This window comes from Zalophus californianus, chromosome 14 (genome assembly GCF_009762305.2).
Source record: "Zalophus californianus isolate mZalCal1 chromosome 14, mZalCal1.pri.v2, whole genome shotgun sequence".
Taxonomy (NCBI): Eukaryota; Metazoa; Chordata; class Mammalia; order Carnivora; family Otariidae; genus Zalophus; species Zalophus californianus.
This window is the reverse complement of record NC_045608.1, coordinates 46,602,573-46,620,136: the sequence shown is the minus strand read 5'-3', so window position 1 is coordinate 46,620,136 and position 17,564 is coordinate 46,602,573. Positions and strand designations below refer to the sequence as shown.

General features: G+C 40.3%; 1 protein-coding gene across 3 annotated transcripts in view; it reads right to left on the bottom strand.

Annotated features, from left to right (window-relative positions):
* The window catches only part of TTC39C (tetratricopeptide repeat domain 39C), a 109,224-nt gene that overhangs the window by 74,477 nt on the left and 17,183 nt on the right, over positions 1 to 17,564 (bottom strand). The window contains exon 1 of one of the 3 annotated variants that reach the window (XM_027575874.2): positions 537 to 750. The exons of the other annotated variants lie outside the window; for them this stretch is intronic. The gene's annotated coding sequence lies outside the window, so the exon portion shown is untranslated. Of the gene's footprint in view, positions 1 to 536; positions 751 to 17,564 lie in introns of those variants that run through there. 3 annotated transcript variants of the gene reach the window in all.

Sequence of the window (17,564 nt, the reverse complement as noted above, 5' to 3'; positions counted from 1 at the left end):
GATTGTTTTCCAAAAACGAACGCAAATGACTGGGAGACTGCTTTTCATAGGATCTATGTAAGTAATGCAAATAAGATTTTTAAATGCATCCTCTTCAAAATATTAGAAAAAAAAAAAAGGAAGGAAGCCAATAGGCCAAATAGAATCACAGAGTTTCTTGCTTTTTGAATTATTTTACTGAAAACTTTTTTCCATTTTAACAGTGAAATCTTCCCTCTACCATGCTGACTTCTCCCACCCTGCCAAGAAAAAAAATAACTCCTCACTACAAAGCCTTCTAACAAAAGCAGAGTTAAAAACTAAAATATGCCGAAGTCAGTACAAAACAGATAAAGCTTGGAAACTGTCTACACTTCACAGGATACTGGCCACCTGAATGTAGACCTCATAACTTGTCCTTCTGGCTCCTGGGCTATTCCCTCAATTTCACTGTCCTGTATTTCAAGTCCTCTTCTGAGTACACCGTGTTAGCAATCAATAGAGAAGATTAATGGACTCTTCTGCGATGAACTGTTTTCCCGAAAGACTGTACTTACTTTTCGACACCACTCAGCCAGGGAAACCATTATGGTGAGCTAGTTGAAGGGCTCGATCTTGATCTGAAGACGCTGCAGCAATGACGGAAAGGAATGCCTGGCCTGCCGGGGCCAAAGAGCAGAACAGTTTTTACCACTCACCAGCTAAAGAGACTGCAAGATTTATCTCGGCTTCTACTATGACAGTGACTAAGAACAGCAAGGTTTCCAGTCCCTTGTTCTTGTAGAATTTGTTCAACAAACATGTGTGCGCACGCCTCCCTCTGTGCAGGAACGGGAAAGATGCCTCTATAGTGATGAGGGAAAGGCTCTAGCCCATGGATCTAGGAAGAAAAGTGGCTTTTCCCTCAGATAGTGGCCAAGGAAAATAAAGGTTAAAAAGTTCATTTGAAAGGTTTTTCTTGACATGATTTATTATAGTTATTAAGAATATTTTTCAAAACGGAAAAACCTAATTGATTCTGAAAGTATCTTAGTTAAAAAGTCCTACCAAGGCTTCCTTCATGTACGACACATAGCCCCTAGAGGTCTCCTGTATGAGTGGAGAGTGTTGGTACAAAGTTCCCTTTTGAAGCTTGTTACAAATCAGATTATAAAATAATTATCTGTCAGGGCGCCTGGGTGGCTCAGTCGGTTAAGGGTCCGACTCTGGATTTTGGCTCAGGTCATGATCTCAGGGTTGTGAGATCAAGCCCCGTGTCGGGCTCCATGCTGGGCGTGGAGCCTGCTTGGGATTCTGTCTCTCCCTCTCCCTCTGCCCTTTCTCCCCCACCCCCGCCCCCCAGGCTCATGCTTGCTCTCTTTAAAAAAAAAAAAAAAAAAAAAAAAGGAAAAGCAGTGGATCTATCCCATTCACTGTTTCATTCCCCAAGTCCATGCACCCCACTGCTCCACATCTCCTAAGTCTCCAGGATAAATTTCCTATTTAAAGCAGCTTCCTGGAGTGTATAGCCAATTCTGAGCCTGTTCAGTGAGGGGTTAAATTGTCAATCGTATCCAAGTCAAACAATTATGAGTGATTAAGAAATCAGGCCCAACCACAAACTATACAATTTACTATCAAAGTCAAATAATAGATGGCTTTCCACATCACTCCTTCCATTCTTCAACAAATTTAGATTATTTGAGAACCATAAATTTTATTTTTTAAAAAGCAAATATATGTTTTTAAAAAGCAGGATATTTGGGGACACCTGGGTGGCTCAGGCAGTTAAGCATCTGCCTTCGGCTCAGGTTATGATCCCAGGGTCCTGGGATAGAGTCTCACATTGGGCTCCTTGCTCAGAGGGGAGCCTGCTTCTCCCTCTGCCTGCCACTCTCTCTGCTTGGGCACTCACGCTGTCTCTCTCTGACAAATAAATAAAATCTTTTTTTAAAAAGCAGGATATTTAATTTTAAAATCACACACCCAAGTCTTAACCAGATAATGTTCTGCAGTTTAAAGGAAAGTAAATGAAAACTGATGTCTTCTATACATTAGGCAGAAAGAAAAATGCTAACAAATCTACTTTTGTTTCATTCATCCACTCAAAATATACTCACTGTACACCAAGTATACAGTAGGCACTGTGCTATGCAGTGAAGAAACAAAGATGAGTAAGAACATGCAAGCTCTTTAAGGAAACTAAAAAGTCCAGTTTGGCTGCTGGAAACATTCCAGTAATAATAAATGGAAAGTGGGCAGATGGTTGCTACTTTTACAAAGTCATCCTGTGTCAACCCATTTTTCATGGATGAACGAGGCTCCCTCTAACACCGTATCTGATGAAATCTATAAGAAGCTACTTGCCATCTTTGATTTCCTCTTTTCTAGTGTTTTTAAAAAGGACATATTAAGAAACCTCCAATCACTCTCTTCTGCATCTATTTTAAATCTCTGCAGAGAAATATTTGCTACTTGCCCTGTTACTTGTTTTCATAAATGTAAGTCCCGAAAGTGGGAATACCATCTCTGCCATGTGCACCTGTCCCAACCACGCAGGACAGAACCTGGCATATAAAGAGGCCCCCGATATAGATCTGTTAACCAACCAACCATCTCCTGCAGAATCCATGCTTCACGACATTTCATCTAATGGACCTACCTCCACAGGTTCCAAAAAATTACCAGATATAAGGCTGTCCTCAACCCAAGCCCATAAAACCTACTTTCACTAACAAAAAATAAAGGTGCTTGCTTCCTTTATCAGAAAGGAGCAGTGGGGGAATTTCATGGAAAGTCTCTCCTCTTACTTTTCAGACACAGTTCAAAGCATGATCCTTGGGAAACTTTCCATCTAAAGGACAGCATGTGTCTGGAAACCCCGATCATCACAGTCACTTTGTTTATGACAGAGAGTGTTTGGAATAGGTCCAGTCTCCCGTTCAGACTTGTGTTATGGGGGGCCCACTCTTCTTGGGGCTATGGGAGCCTGAAGTGCACCATCAGCTGGCCACTGGACACTCCACTTCTGGCCAGGGACACCTCCAGGCCACGGGGATGTCAGTCCCCAGGGAGCGGCCGCAGCCATGTCTGCACTCACAGCCACTGGAGTGTCTTACCGTTTACTTTTGTTACTGGATGCAGCCTTGCCTCTTATCAGAAAAAGACTTTGTAATTCACTAGCCAGTGCCAGGGAGCCATGAAAGACTCTACTGTAAGCAGAGAAACCATCAGCTGTGGCAAGCATGGGAGCACTCGGGGGAGGGGGGGCAGGGTGAGACTCAGTCTCCACCTCACATAGGGACAAATTAAGCAGGGGTCTTGGGCATCCCCTACATCCCTTGGTGTAGTAATTATCTACGAGCATGTAATTAATAAGCCACTCTACCCCATGTCTGAAAAGAGTAACTAGGCCCTAAAACCTTACGTCCTACAGACAACTATTCTGATGGATTCATTTCTACACATACGTATATTAAGATGCATCGCCTGCATTTGTCAAGATGGCCCTCAAAGCCACTGTGGTAGTTTTTTTAAAAAATTTTTTCAAGATTGTATTTATTTATCTGTCAGAGAGAGAGAGAGAGAGAAAGCGAGAGCACATAAGCAGGGGGAGTGGCAGGCAGAGGGAGAAGCAGGCTTCCCGCTGAGGGAGAAGCAGGCTTCCCGCTGAGCGAGGAGCCCAATATGGGGCTCTATCTCAGAACCCTGGGATCATGACCTGAGCCGAAGGCTGATGCTTAACAACTGAGCCACCCAGGTGCCCTCCACTGTGGTAAATTAAAATATAAACAGCTTCTTTAAGTGCACAGCAAAACCAGAGTTTCATTTTTTAGGCTTGTCTCTGGTATCCTGCAAAGGAAAAGCTAGCAGATTCAGGGGTATGCCTCTGAACTTGGGGTGAAGATTTGGGGAATGACTACAAAAGAGAAATGGCAAGAAGGGCAGAGGACACAGAGGGTTTGGCTGGATCGGAGGCTGAGGAGCCCAAGCCCACACTGCCGAGTGCCACCTACAGAGCCCCAAATGGTGGTCCGGCCCCCAGCCAGCAAGGCCTGTGAGGACAGAGAGGAGGGAAGCCTGCAAAAGCCAAATAAAAGCCAGAGAAACCACTTTGGCCCCGAGTCCCCATCTTTTAACTTCCAAATGCCTTCCTGAGTTAGAATTAATATGACAGACTATTTAGTAAGTTGATATTTAGAAAATAAAAATAAAGTCTGTCTTGCTACCTGCAAAACAATGGAACTGGGCCACTTTCTTATACCGTACACAAAATAAACTCAAAATGGACCAAAGACCTAAATGTAAGACCTGAAACCATAAAACTCCTAGAAGAAAATATAGGCAGTAATCTCTTGGCCTTAGCAATATTTTTCTGGCTCGGTCTTCTCAGGCAAAGAAAACAAAAGCAAAAATAAACAACTAGGACTACAACAAAGAGTAGAAAACCAACAAACAAAAAGGCAACCTACTGAACGGGAGAAGATACTTGCAAAGGCTATATCCAATAAGGGGTTAATAGCAAAAATAAAGAACTCCTACAACTCAACACCAAAATAAATATATAAATAAATAATCCAAATAAAAAATGGGTAGAGCCCTTGGATATTTTTCAAAGAACACAAATGACCAACAGATGTTCAACATCACTAATCATCAGGGAAATGCAAATCAAAACCATAATGAGATCTCATCGCACACCATGTGGAGAAATAGGAACTCTCATGCACTGTTGGTGGGAATATAAATTGGTGCAGCCACTGTGGAAAAGAGTATGGCAGTTCCTCCAAATATTAAAAAGAGAGGGGCGCCTGGGTGGCTCAGTCATTGAGCATCTGCCTTCGGCTCAGGTCATGATCCCAGGGTCCTGGGATAGAGCCCCGCATTGGGCTCCCTGCTCCAAGGGAAGCCTGCTTCTCCCTCTCCCACTCCCCCTGCTTGTGTTCCCTCTCTCACTGTCTCTCTGTCAAATAAAATCTTAAAAAAAAAAAAAAAACTTAAAAAGAGAAATACCATACAACCCAGTAATTTCACTTCTTGGTATTTACCCAAATAAAACAAAACACCAATTCAAAAGAGTTATATGCTCCCCTATGTTTACTGCAGCATTATTTACAATAGCCCAGATAGGGAAGCAACCAACCTGTGTCCATTGATAGGTGAGTGAATAAAGAAGATGTGGCGTACACACACACACGCACACACGCACGCACGCACGTACACAATTACTCAGCCATAAAAAAGAATGAGAACTTGCCATGTGCAAGATGAACCCAGAGAGCACTGCACTGAGATAAATCAGAAAAAAATACCATATGATTTCACTTATATGTGGAATCCAAAAAACAAAACAAATACTCAAATACAGAGAACAAACTGGCGGTTGCCAGAGGGGACAGGAGTGGAGGCATAAGTGAAGGAAATTAAGAGGAAAAAACTAACAGATATAAAGTAAGCCACAGGAATCAAAAGTACAGCATAGGAAATATAGCCAATAATATTATATGGTGACAGGTGACACCTGCATTTATCATGGTGAGCATTTCATAATGTATATAATTGTCGAATCACTACATTCTACACCTGAAATATAATATTGTACATCAAATACACTTCAACAAAAGTATTTTGTCTTGAGACAAGACAGGGAAAATATAAAAGGTTTCCATTTTATTTCCTTTTTCATTATTACTTTATCCTGTAAAATTTCCAAGTCAAAATGCCAACAATTAGAAGGGAAGATCATGTTTTCTTGCCGTGGGCTTTGGCACATGGGGTTCCCCTGCATGAGTCACTGACCTCGTACCTCTTTCCTCACTTAGCAACTGCTCATCCTCCAGGCTTTGGTCCAAAAAGTAGTGGTTCCAGACCTCCCTTCCTGGTCCCTCACGTCAGGCTGGAGGCTTCCTCCTCCGTGCTGCTGCTTCGCCTTCACCCCCAGCGCACTACTCATGTACTATTGCTGCTTTTCCCACCTGAATGGTGCCCAGCACAGAGTATGGCATCTAGAACACCTTTGAGGGGTACTTGAATGAATTAAAGAGCGAGTGAATGAATGAGCAGCATGACAAATGAGCAACTAAAAGAAGGTACAGAAAGTGGTATCTATAAGGTTATTCAAAGTGGCCATGTGATAGGTGAAATTATTTTATGTTGTAAAGCTATTTTACTGAATGAAAAAATCAAATGGTGCCTACCATATAGCAGGTAAAATACGAGTATTTACTGCATGAAGTTAACAAATAATGAATTAGTCTAAATAAAGAAAAAACCTTTTCCATGCCTAAGAAGCTATTTCTGAAAACAGGATTAATAGTTGCATAGTTTCTGGAGTATACAAAATGTTTAAAGTGATTTGCTTTTATTGTTAATTCTCCTTAAAAAATTATTCTCCAAGTATATTTCTTGAATTGTTCAACCTATAGGACTCTGAAAATTATTTATGGTGGCATTTTAAAGGCAGCTTCTTAAACTAGGACTCCTTTTATTACATAATTATAAAATTTTCCCTTGAGTTGGCAAACATCTTAAGAACTACATAATTATGAGTTGACATGTTCATTTTATAACTACTTTAAATGTTTAATAATTTAAAGTTCAAAAAATTACATGTAGAATATATTCTTTGTGAAAAATCACAATAGAGAAAATAACAAGTCTATTTTTCCCAACACACAATCTCAAACTAAAAAGAATTCCCTGCATTTGAAAGTCCACTTAAGAAAAAAATAAACTCAAAATGGCAATCATGGATATTTCCCATGAAAATAGTATCTTAAGAGATACTGTTATGATTTCTTAATAAACAGGACTGCAATGCACCAAAAGAAAGCAGTAGCTGCCCAAAGTTTAACTAAAACTAATTGCTATTCTGGAAGAACAGAGGCAGAAAAAAGTTACCTTTGTTTTGTTTTTTAAGATTTTATTTATTTGACAGAGAGACACAGCAAGAGAGGGAACAGAAGCAGAGGGAGTGGGAGAGGGAGAAGCAGGCTTCCTGCTGAGCAGGGAGCCGGATGCCGGGCTGGATCCCAGGACCCCAGGGTCATGACCTGAGCCAAAGGCAGAAGCTTAAGGACTGAGCCACCCAGGTGCCCCAAAAGTTACCTGTTTTAACAAAAACTTTACATTTAATTCAAATGTTTATCACATCACTCTTTTTAGAATAAGTAATTCAAATCAGAATGCTCAAGGCCTTCAATTTCCCACTCATACTAGTATGACTGCCTTCAGGCTACTATGCCTTGCATAAATGAAGAAGGGCAGCAAGTAGAAACACATTTATTTAAGGAAGTTAGAAACAGAGTAACTCAACTGAATTTAACAGTCTATTCACACTCCCAAGTTCTTAAATGCTTAGGCAACTATCACTGTTTTATAGTTTATCAAGTATTTCAAAATCACAACCCGATGGAACATATTTGGGAAAGTACACATATCAAATTCACTGGCTTCTCTGTCTTGCACAAATTATTAAACTATAAAGTTACATTTATTTCTATCCCAGTAGAGGCATTATCAGACCACAAAGTCACAGATATAAGTCACACATAAAACCGATCTACAAGAGATTCTGTTCAATGGAATGAAATTTTTTTCTGCCAGATTTAAGTTGCTGTGATGATATTTGGGAAAGCTACAGTGCAGATAAAAACAAACAGGCAATGTATCAAGTAAACATGGCTAGATGAGTAAGCTCATGTTCTACTTTCAAATTGTTTATCTTCCTTTAGTGGTCCTGTCTCCAATATAGAGCTATTATATTTTACAACGATCTGTTATAATTCCAAATATTAACACCAGGAGTTATTTCCTTCTTCAGCTGTTTTATTAAAAAGTATCAAATATTTCCTGTAAGTCCACTGTTGAACTATTATAGAAATAGGAAGTGACCCCTTGCCCCAGATTTTCTGAAGAAATGCAGTGTATAAAATATTGATCATTTGCTTTTCTATGAAAATGGGTCTTATTACAAAAAAAGGTATCAAATTAAGCTACACATAAACAAGAGTTCATTTGGTTTTGCTGTTGTTGTGATAACACAGGCTTTCCTCTGCACCATCTGTCTTCCTGCTACAAAAAGAAATAAGGGAGGGAGGAAGGGAGATAAGGGAAAAAAAATACTGTCAGTCTAAGAATGATATAGACGCCATGATTTCCGAGAAGAAAAAAATGGTGTTAAATACATACTAAAGTTGAGTAAGTTGTATAACCATAAAAAACTCACAATTTAAGAAAAATTCTGAGCTTAACACATCATTTTAAACTGTGGACTTTACTAAGCTAAGGTCATGAGCAGGGCAGTATGAATGTTATGCTAAAATTCTGTGTAATTTAGAAGCTGATATTGACACAGCTAAATATTTTGGTAACATATATCCATTAAATTTTGTGACATAAAAGTCAAATTATTTAAAATTAAAAGAAAACACATTCAAATGGATTTTTTCTGAAGAAGTATGGTGGACATATTACTTTGCTCCTAGGCATTCAAATATACAACATTACAGTGACTAATGGGAATGAAAACTGGTGCAAACTTTTCAGAAAGTTCTCCATCTTTCAAGAGAATTAAAAATAAGTCTGAAAATCTACCCTATGAAAAATGAAATACAGAAAAATAATTTTACACAAAGTTGTTCACTGTAATATTTTATATATAGTATTGTCATCAGCAAGACCAGTTGACCCCTGAACTCAGGAATGACCTCCTGAACTCAGGACTGCTCTCCTGAACTCAGAAAACTCCTAGAAGCTTCTGTGTAACTGTCCATCTCATCTTTTAGAGACTAACAAATTGCTGGATAGGAAAAGAAACATTTGAGGACAGAAAGCTCCTCACAGTTATTTCAGCTTCACCATAATGTTGCAATCCCCCTCTGAATATCCATCCCGAGCCCCAATAAAAGGAGCCTGCTTACCCCTGGGTAACCCTGCTTACCCCATGTGATCTCATTTGTCAAATAGAGATGACTTTGTGAGGGAACCCCACCCGGTGTAACTCCAGTCTTTGTAACTCACCAAGGGGCGGACCCACCTTGGTCTGGTAACAGTATCAAGAAATAAGAATACTAGAATGTTGACCAATAAAGACTGTTAGACAAATTACAATATATTCACCTAGCAAAATATCATTTTATGCACCCCCTCCCACAAAAAAAGTCCTAACCAAAGAAATGCTTACTCCAGTGTATATGAGAAAAGTATGGACTTCAGAAAATGGCCCATTAAAAATCTGAATTTGATCAAGGACTGGCAGTGTGACATCGAGCAGGATATGTGAACTTTTAGCCTGTGTTTATTTAAAATTTTAATACAATGCCTTATATAGATGTAATAAGTAAATAAGTATCTAAAATGCCTCGTTTGAAACTTGGCATACAGTAGTCACACAATAAACCAGAGACTCTGCCATGACAGGTGAAAAGCAGAATTCCAAGTAGTATGTGCTTATGACAAACTAGGTAAAAACATTCACACTGGGAAATATCCTACAATGTTATCTATGAGCAATGGGAGTAAAGAGGGATTTTTCTTTTTCCTACTTTTCTTTCTTGTCTGAATTACCAATAAATAAGCATCTATCTCCTCTGCAATCTGAAAAGCTTATAATTTAATAAAGTATGGTTTAAAAATGTGCACATAAAAGTAATTTAAAATACCATTATTTAGTTAAAATTCATCCATGTATATTTGCAAAACATTACAAATATCTTTTCAGCACCTCTATGTGCCAAGCACTGTTCAGGCACTAAATAAGACCGCTTTGCATGGAGTCGATGTTCCAGAATGGAAAGACTGACAGAGAACAAATACATATTTATCGCTAAGATCTAGAAGTACTTTTAAAATGGTATTCTTGGCATCTATTACCCACTTGCAGAAAAACAAAAAAATATATCATAAAAATTTAAGTCACAATTTTTTTTTAAGTCATGACTGTGTTGGAGCAGTGTTTTTTACTATGCATTCAAATGCCCCCTTGTTAAAATGCAGAATCTCATTCAGGTGGTCTGGAGTGAGCCCGGAGCTGCTACCTTGTAAGAGGCCCCTAAATGGTACTGATGCTGCTGGGTCCATAAACTACACTTTGAGTAGAAAAGTCTTAGAGGCATGGCAAGGACTTTTGTTTCAAAAAAAAGTACTAAGTTGATAATGCTGGCAACTAATATACCCCATATTCTAATGTAAACCTTTTGGAAAGGAAAATTTGAAGACGGTGCTAATATTTTTCTACCTGAAATAAAAAAAAAAGTCTTATATTTATTAAGGCCACCTTTGTTGAGCCAAATTTAGAATCCCATTCCCCAAAGTATTTGTCTTCCTACTATGATCACTAGCACCGCGTCCTGTCAAAGGTGTCTGGGAGCAGAGGGCCCTGTCTTTTCCTTTTCTCCCCTGTTTCCGTCACGCCAGCCTCCACCTCAGGCCTTGTCTCTCATGTCTGGCCTCCCGCAGACTCCAGTCCACACCAAAATGCCAGGAAAGCAGTGTTCCCTGGGAGACTTTTCCACGCGCAGTCTGTCCCTGACCAGTGCCTCTTCCCAACGCACATCAGGACAAACCACTGCCAAGACCAGGTGTTTACACTGCACCAACAATCGGGCCCTCCCTTGCGCTACTTCTCATTTCTCCTTCCAAGAGGGCTCCGCCCCGGCTCTGCTGATCTGCAAGGCCTTAACCACTCCACACTTCTGATCTCTTCCTCTCAGACTCTGCATGTTCTCCCCACTCCTCTTCACACCCCCATTCAAATCCTGAAAAAAATCCGACTTCCTCCAGGAAGCCTCCCTGTGAGGTGCACCCACGCTGTCTGTGTCCAAGGCCAAAACCAAATTCTTGGGTTCACATCACGGAATTGGCAAGATGGATTACACACACACACACACACACACACACACACACACACACACACACACACACACACACACGGGTTCACATCACGGAATTGGCAAGATGGATTACACACACACACACACACACACACACACACACACACACACACACACGGGTTCACATCACGGAATTGGCAAGATGGATTACACACACACACACACACACACACACACACAGAACTACCCTTTCCGTCAACCTCTGGTACAGCATAGAAATCTCATCCCATAGCTAAAAATGGGGTAGATAAAAATACCCATAGGTAAAAAAAAATCCCACAGCTGGAGATAAAAGACTTTTGGCCAGAAGTTATGATGTCCTGACTTAGGAGATGCTAAAACGTAGAGGCCAAGGTCACAAAAGACTGGTGAGGGGTTCCTGCAAATGCTGTGCAGATGCCAAGCAGCTTCTTCAGTCCTGAGCCTGCGGTGATCACCTCAAAGCCAGACATTTCAGCTGTCCCCCCCGGGGAGCACCCCCGCATCTCTCCGTGCACCTTGCTCAGGGACTTCTACGGGCCAGAGAGAGATGGCACAGGACCACAACTCCATCAGCTCAGAGTACGAGACGGACAGCAGGAAAGGTGGAAATGCTGAGTGTGGCACCGCACGCAACGCTGTGAACGTTTGTGGCTCTGTATTGAGCAGCCACAGTCCCAGGCGGCGGACCGGCAGCTGTCAGGGACGCATCCAGAGTCCCCGGCCTCCCACCCGGCACTTGGTCCCCATGTCTCTGGCTCTGTCCATGCTCAGAAGGCTCTGGTGTTTCTCCATCCGTGCTTTTCAGTGTTTTGACTAAGTGCTCTAATAATAACTTGTTTCTCTAAATATTCAGGTGTAAGGTGGGGAGGAGGGGCTAGGAAGAAAAACAATAGTGTCACCCAGTAGTTTCTGATTTTACTCTTTTTCAACATACACTGCTTCCATTTAATTTCCAAGCTAGTTCTATAAATTATATTTCCTGCTACTCTTGGTTTGCTTCATCAATGTCTTATCTTTCATATGTGTATGTTGTATAACCCCAGCTAGACTCTAAATTTCTTGAGGACAGAGACCATGCCTTATTTTGTCCATAGAATTTATTTTATCACTGGCACAGACTGCTCTGCAGGCACAGCGCACAGGAATCTTTGAGAGGCACAGTACCCGCTCATGAATTGCTCACGGGAGCTCCCACAATGCCTCAGCACACAGGGGATGCTCGATACACGACTGGCTAAATGAAAAAAAAATCCCTGAGACCCTACATGTCATTAGGCACACTCCTTATTTACAGTGCATCAGTATAAACAGTATTTTTGTTTTTTCAATCTTTTTAGGTCTGAAAATCAAAATTATATTCTATACGAGAAAGGAGAGGCAGTTAAAGAGAAATCTATAAGCCCCCATAAAGCTCCCAGGAGAGAGATCTGGCAATATACGGTAACACTGCTCCCTTCCACCCAACAATTCCATGTCTAGACATATAGCCAGATAATGTTTTGCATGCATAGGGCGTGTGCAAAGATGTTCACTAAAGCACTGTTAAGGACCGTAAGGAGGTGGAACTCATCCATATAGTTATTGGGAATGAATCAGTATATCATCTATATATATATGACGAAACACTATGTTGAACAGTTAAAGTGATTATACTTAATTTACATATATATTAACATGGGTAGACTTCGAAAATTTAAAAATTGGGTGAAAAATGCAAAGTGCACAAGATACTTATAATGGACACTTAAAAACACAAACCTATATGTTGTTTATGGGGAGAGATGTGTAGTAAATGTGTAAATGTAGATGGCAGAGACCCATGACAACTTGAGGACAGTCGAGCTGCCTCTGGGGAGGGAAAGAGGGAAACGGGAATTGGGCTGGAATACAAAGGGGATCCTAACTGTATCTGTCATGTTTTATTTCTCTAAAACAAATCTGAAGTGAATAGGGTGAATATTAATATTTGTTAACTCTGAGTATGAAGGACATCTACGTTTTTATAATATGCTGTACTTTTTTATGTTTAAAACATTCAGTGATTCAAAGAGAAAAAGCAATATCATACTTCCATTAAAATTATTAAAAGGTTCAATTTCTCTCCTTCCTAAAAATAACTAAAGCAAACCAGGGAAATAGAAGAGTTCGGAAAAGGTCACTAAGCTATTTCACAATTACTAGCTATTCCTAACCTCATAACAAAGGCCAAGATTTCTACTGGACTGTGCATCAGAGAACACGTCGCACCTGCATTTGCTGGGTGACTTTTGAGCTGGCAAAAGCACCCCTGGGTCTTCTGCACTGTTCCACACTACTAAGCCACTAGCTGGGTACTTTCTACACCTGCTCAGCCATCCACCAGAGCCCCATCAAACACAGGCTGTCTGGAAAGTGGAGCCGAGTGTTCTCAAAAGCCAACAGCCTTCTCTTCCTGCACTAGCTAATCAATGCTAATCCTGTCATCCGGGGAAATAACCGAGTTTCTGCTATAATGGACTACATGTGCAGGCTGTTTTAGAAGCTACAATTAGCTGTGCTTTTAGCTTTGCTAGAAAGTAGGTGGGCTGATTTTGCAGCAATGATCATTTTAACCGATGGCATTAGGAATCTAAGAAGTCATCAATTATGAAATGACATCTGTAAATCGAAATTTCCTTTTCCAAAAGAATTACTTGCTCATCTTTCTCTGGTAATTCAACAGTCCCTTGGATCCCCCACATTTTTCTTGAACTCAATTCATTTCATTTCACTACTATATTTAATGAGAATTCCACTAACACCAGTTTTGCACAGTGCTTCCTACAATCTACATTTCCTCTTTGTAACTGCTCTAAACATAATCAGAAATTTAGAATGTAGCCCAGAAAAATATGGTACTACCATTTCAAACTGATGTCTAAAATTAGTGTTTTATATGCATACGTGCACACAAAATACACACCACAGTAGAAACTCAACCAATATCCACTCACCTAAATCTCCAGATTAACCAATATCAGAGGAAGAAACACGGATGTCCTTCGCCTACTGAACACTCAAGCTAGCAGGCTCTTCTCCTGTGCCTTCTGAGATTCGCTGGTGGCTGTTCCCAAACACATTTGTGCCTACTGATTTTATTACTACAATTATATAATTCATTGTTTACCATGTAAATAGATGAAATAATGGCACGAAAAAAGTATTACATGGATGAAAAATAATTAAATGTTTTGAGAAGACTGATGAAGGCAGATAACTATAAAAGTTCCTCTTGGATTAATGAGTGTGAGAGAACAACCAATTTGTAAAACTAAGGAGCTTCCACACAGATCGCTTTGGCCTCAATGTCTGGCTCCACTTTAAAGCCCCTAATATTGAAAATCACAGGAATGCATTAGAGGTATGGTTTAGGCAAGAAAGCCAATTTGAAAATCCAGAGCCAACTCACAAAGGAAAGGCCCTGGCCTTACGTCAGAAGTCAGAACAAAATGTTTATGTTTTTCCATTTTTATAATCCCAAATAGCATAATCAGTAGTAGTCCAATCATGGTGGATAAGAGGCCTCCAATATAGTCAACTAGCTACTTCAAGTCCTTTTTCAATATTCAATACCACATACATTTCTTTCCCAAGAGACTTAAAACACTTGGTGTAACATTTCCCAATTTATGCCAAATTGGTAAAGAAACTGTTATATTACTTAATCTTTCCAAGGTGTTCCTCTTTCTGTATTCCTACTCTCTCAATGGCAGCACCATCTAGCTAATGACCCCAAACATTCTCAATGTTCTCAACAACCAAAAAACAAACCAAAGCAAGACAGTCCCATTGCTTATACCTCCTAAAACCTCTTACCTGTATTGTCAGTATCCTGGCAGCCCCCACCTGGTCTACGACAACTGCTACTTCACTTGTTTTCTGACCTCCAGATTTAGTGTATACCTTGCCCCCAGAATTAATTTTCTAAAACAAAATCTTGTCACTCTTCTGCTCAAAAACCATCAATGGCTCCCTTTTGCCCAAGAGGCAAGACTAAATTTCCATGGTTCCACCTACTTTACTGGCATCAACCTCCATCACTGCTTTTAATACACATCTCTATGTGCAGCTAGGGAGCAGCGTGCCCCTGCATATATATGAAATGTGTGGAGTCAGAGCCTACTCCTCATCCGAGTGCCCCAGGCTACTTCACTCCTTATCCTCAAGGCACCTCCCCTGACACTTTCGTAATTCCAGGGCCCTGGGTTCAAACTCTACTCTGCCAAGTGAGCGGGCTTGAGAACAATCCTTCTGAGCCTCAGTTTCCTCATCTGTAAAAGAGGGGAAAATGGCAGTATCTATCTCACAGGACCGTAGGGATGACTGAATGAGAACACACAGCATAGTGCCTGGTTCACTGTAAGTCCACCATAAGAACTGGTGTCCCTGTTACTATGGACCCATCACACTGTGACTGTATTTGGAGACAGGGCTTTTAGAAGGTAATTAAGGCTAAATGAGGTCATGAGGGTAGGGTCCTAATCTGATAAAACTGGTGACCTTGTAAGAGAGAGGGATCTCACTCTCTCTCCACATGTCCTCAGAGAGCAGACCATGCCAGGACAGAGTGAGAAGGTGGTCCATCTGCAGGCCGTCAAGAGAGCCCTAACCAGAACCTGACCATACACCCTGCTCCTGAACTTCCAGCCTCCAGAACAGCGAGAAAATTTCTATTGTTTAGGCCACCAATCTGGTATGACAGCCCGTGCCACCTAATATACCTGTTCTCATTTCTAGCTTCATGATGAGACTTCATTTAAAATCAGCTGCTGTATGGATGGATCTTCCTCACCAGATTGGTACTTCTTTCAGGGCACAGAATGGGTATTATGCACCTTCAGCTCCTCCTAGCACCTACCATGATTTGAACACAGTGGGTGTTCAATAAACGTCTGATTTATTAATGAAAATAATGAAGATTTGTTTTATGCAAACATTACCCTTCTATAGAACCTGGTGTTGAATTATAAAAGCTAAATGTCATCACTAGATGTGCTTTTGACTATGCAGAGTACATGGATATGCAGTATGGCAAGTGTTGCTTCTTTGTTGTATTTTTACTGGCCTCGAGTGAGGCCCCACCTGCAGGGAAGTCTCTCTATGTAGCCTGAGGAATGAAAAGAAGTTGAATGTCTTTTCTCTTAACCTGACCCATGATGCCTGCCTTCCACAGCTGCACAGCAACACAAAATGCTGTAGTCCCTTTATGACCTCTTTGAAGCCCTTCACAGAGCAACCCTACCACCAACTACCCTTTACTACCAACCATACCTTCGTACCGAATTTTGTATTTCAAAAATCATGTACCCTGAGTGCTAAATGGATAACACCGAAGTGCTTCAATAATCCATGAACCCGACACACAATGTCTGATAAATGTGAGCATTAAGTGAAAGAAATCCATTCTTATCTAATATATCTTATTCTCCTAGTGAGAGAGTCTTACCTAATTCACCTAGTGAGAGAATTTATCTCCTAGTAGACCCTGCAACACTTCTTTGCGATAGCCCACACAGATGTACCACCACAAAGCAGCCACACATTTGAAAGACAGGACCCCAGTGAAATTCATGTTTGAAAATAAGGATCATTCACACAGCATTTAGTGACTAAGCACCTACTACATGCCAGACATTAGGCTAGGTGCTAGAGATGCAATCGTGAGCAAATCACACAATGTTCTTCATCCCAAGGAGCATGGTCGAATGGAAGGAAGTGTGATGCTAGGGACTGACGCAGCACTGCTTGCTTCACATGCTCATGCAGGATCCCAAAAGGACCATGCAAGCTGAAACCATGCAAAATTATCTTAATAACTGTGAAAAATTTCAATTGTGCTGTGACCTTTAAGTTTTTTTATCAAAATGAATATTTACCACAAATACTATATTCAATGGTTAAAGACTAAACAACACATTCAACATAGTACCAGGAGGCATCCAAAACAGGGATAAGTGAAATTATCTCTAGTCACATATGACATGATCCTATGTGTAGAAAATCCCCAAAATACCACAAAAATGTTAGAATAAACAAATTCTGCAAAGTATCAGAACACCAAATCAACACATAAAATTCAGTTGCATTTCTATATACTAACAATGAACAATCTGGAAAGGAAATCCAAAAATAATTCCACTTACTATGGCATCAAAAAGAATAAAATATTTAGGAATAAACTTAACCAAGGAGGTCAGGACTTACATACTAAAACCAGTTTCTGAAAGAAACTGAAGACACCAATTAATGGAAAGGTGTCCTGTGTCATGGATTATATTACTAAGATGTCAATACTACCCAAAGCTATCTACAGATTCAATGCAATCTCTATTAAAATCCCAACAATGTCTTTTGAATAGAAAAATCCATCTCTGAAATTCATAAGGAAAAATCAGTGGATCCTGAATAGCCAAAATGATCTTGAAAAAGAATAAAGTTGGAGGTCTCACATTTCTGATTCCAAAACTTACTACAAAACCACAGTAATCAAAACAGCATTGGAACTGGCACAATGACAGACATACAGACCGATGGAATAAAACAGCCCAGAGATAAACCCTCCCATATATGGTCAAATGATTTTCAACAAGGATGACAAGATCATTCAATCAGAAAAGAGTCTTTTCAAGAATCAGTACTGGGAAAAACTAGATATCCACATGCAAAAAAAAAAGGTAGTTGAATGGCTTACCTTACACCATACACAAAAATTAA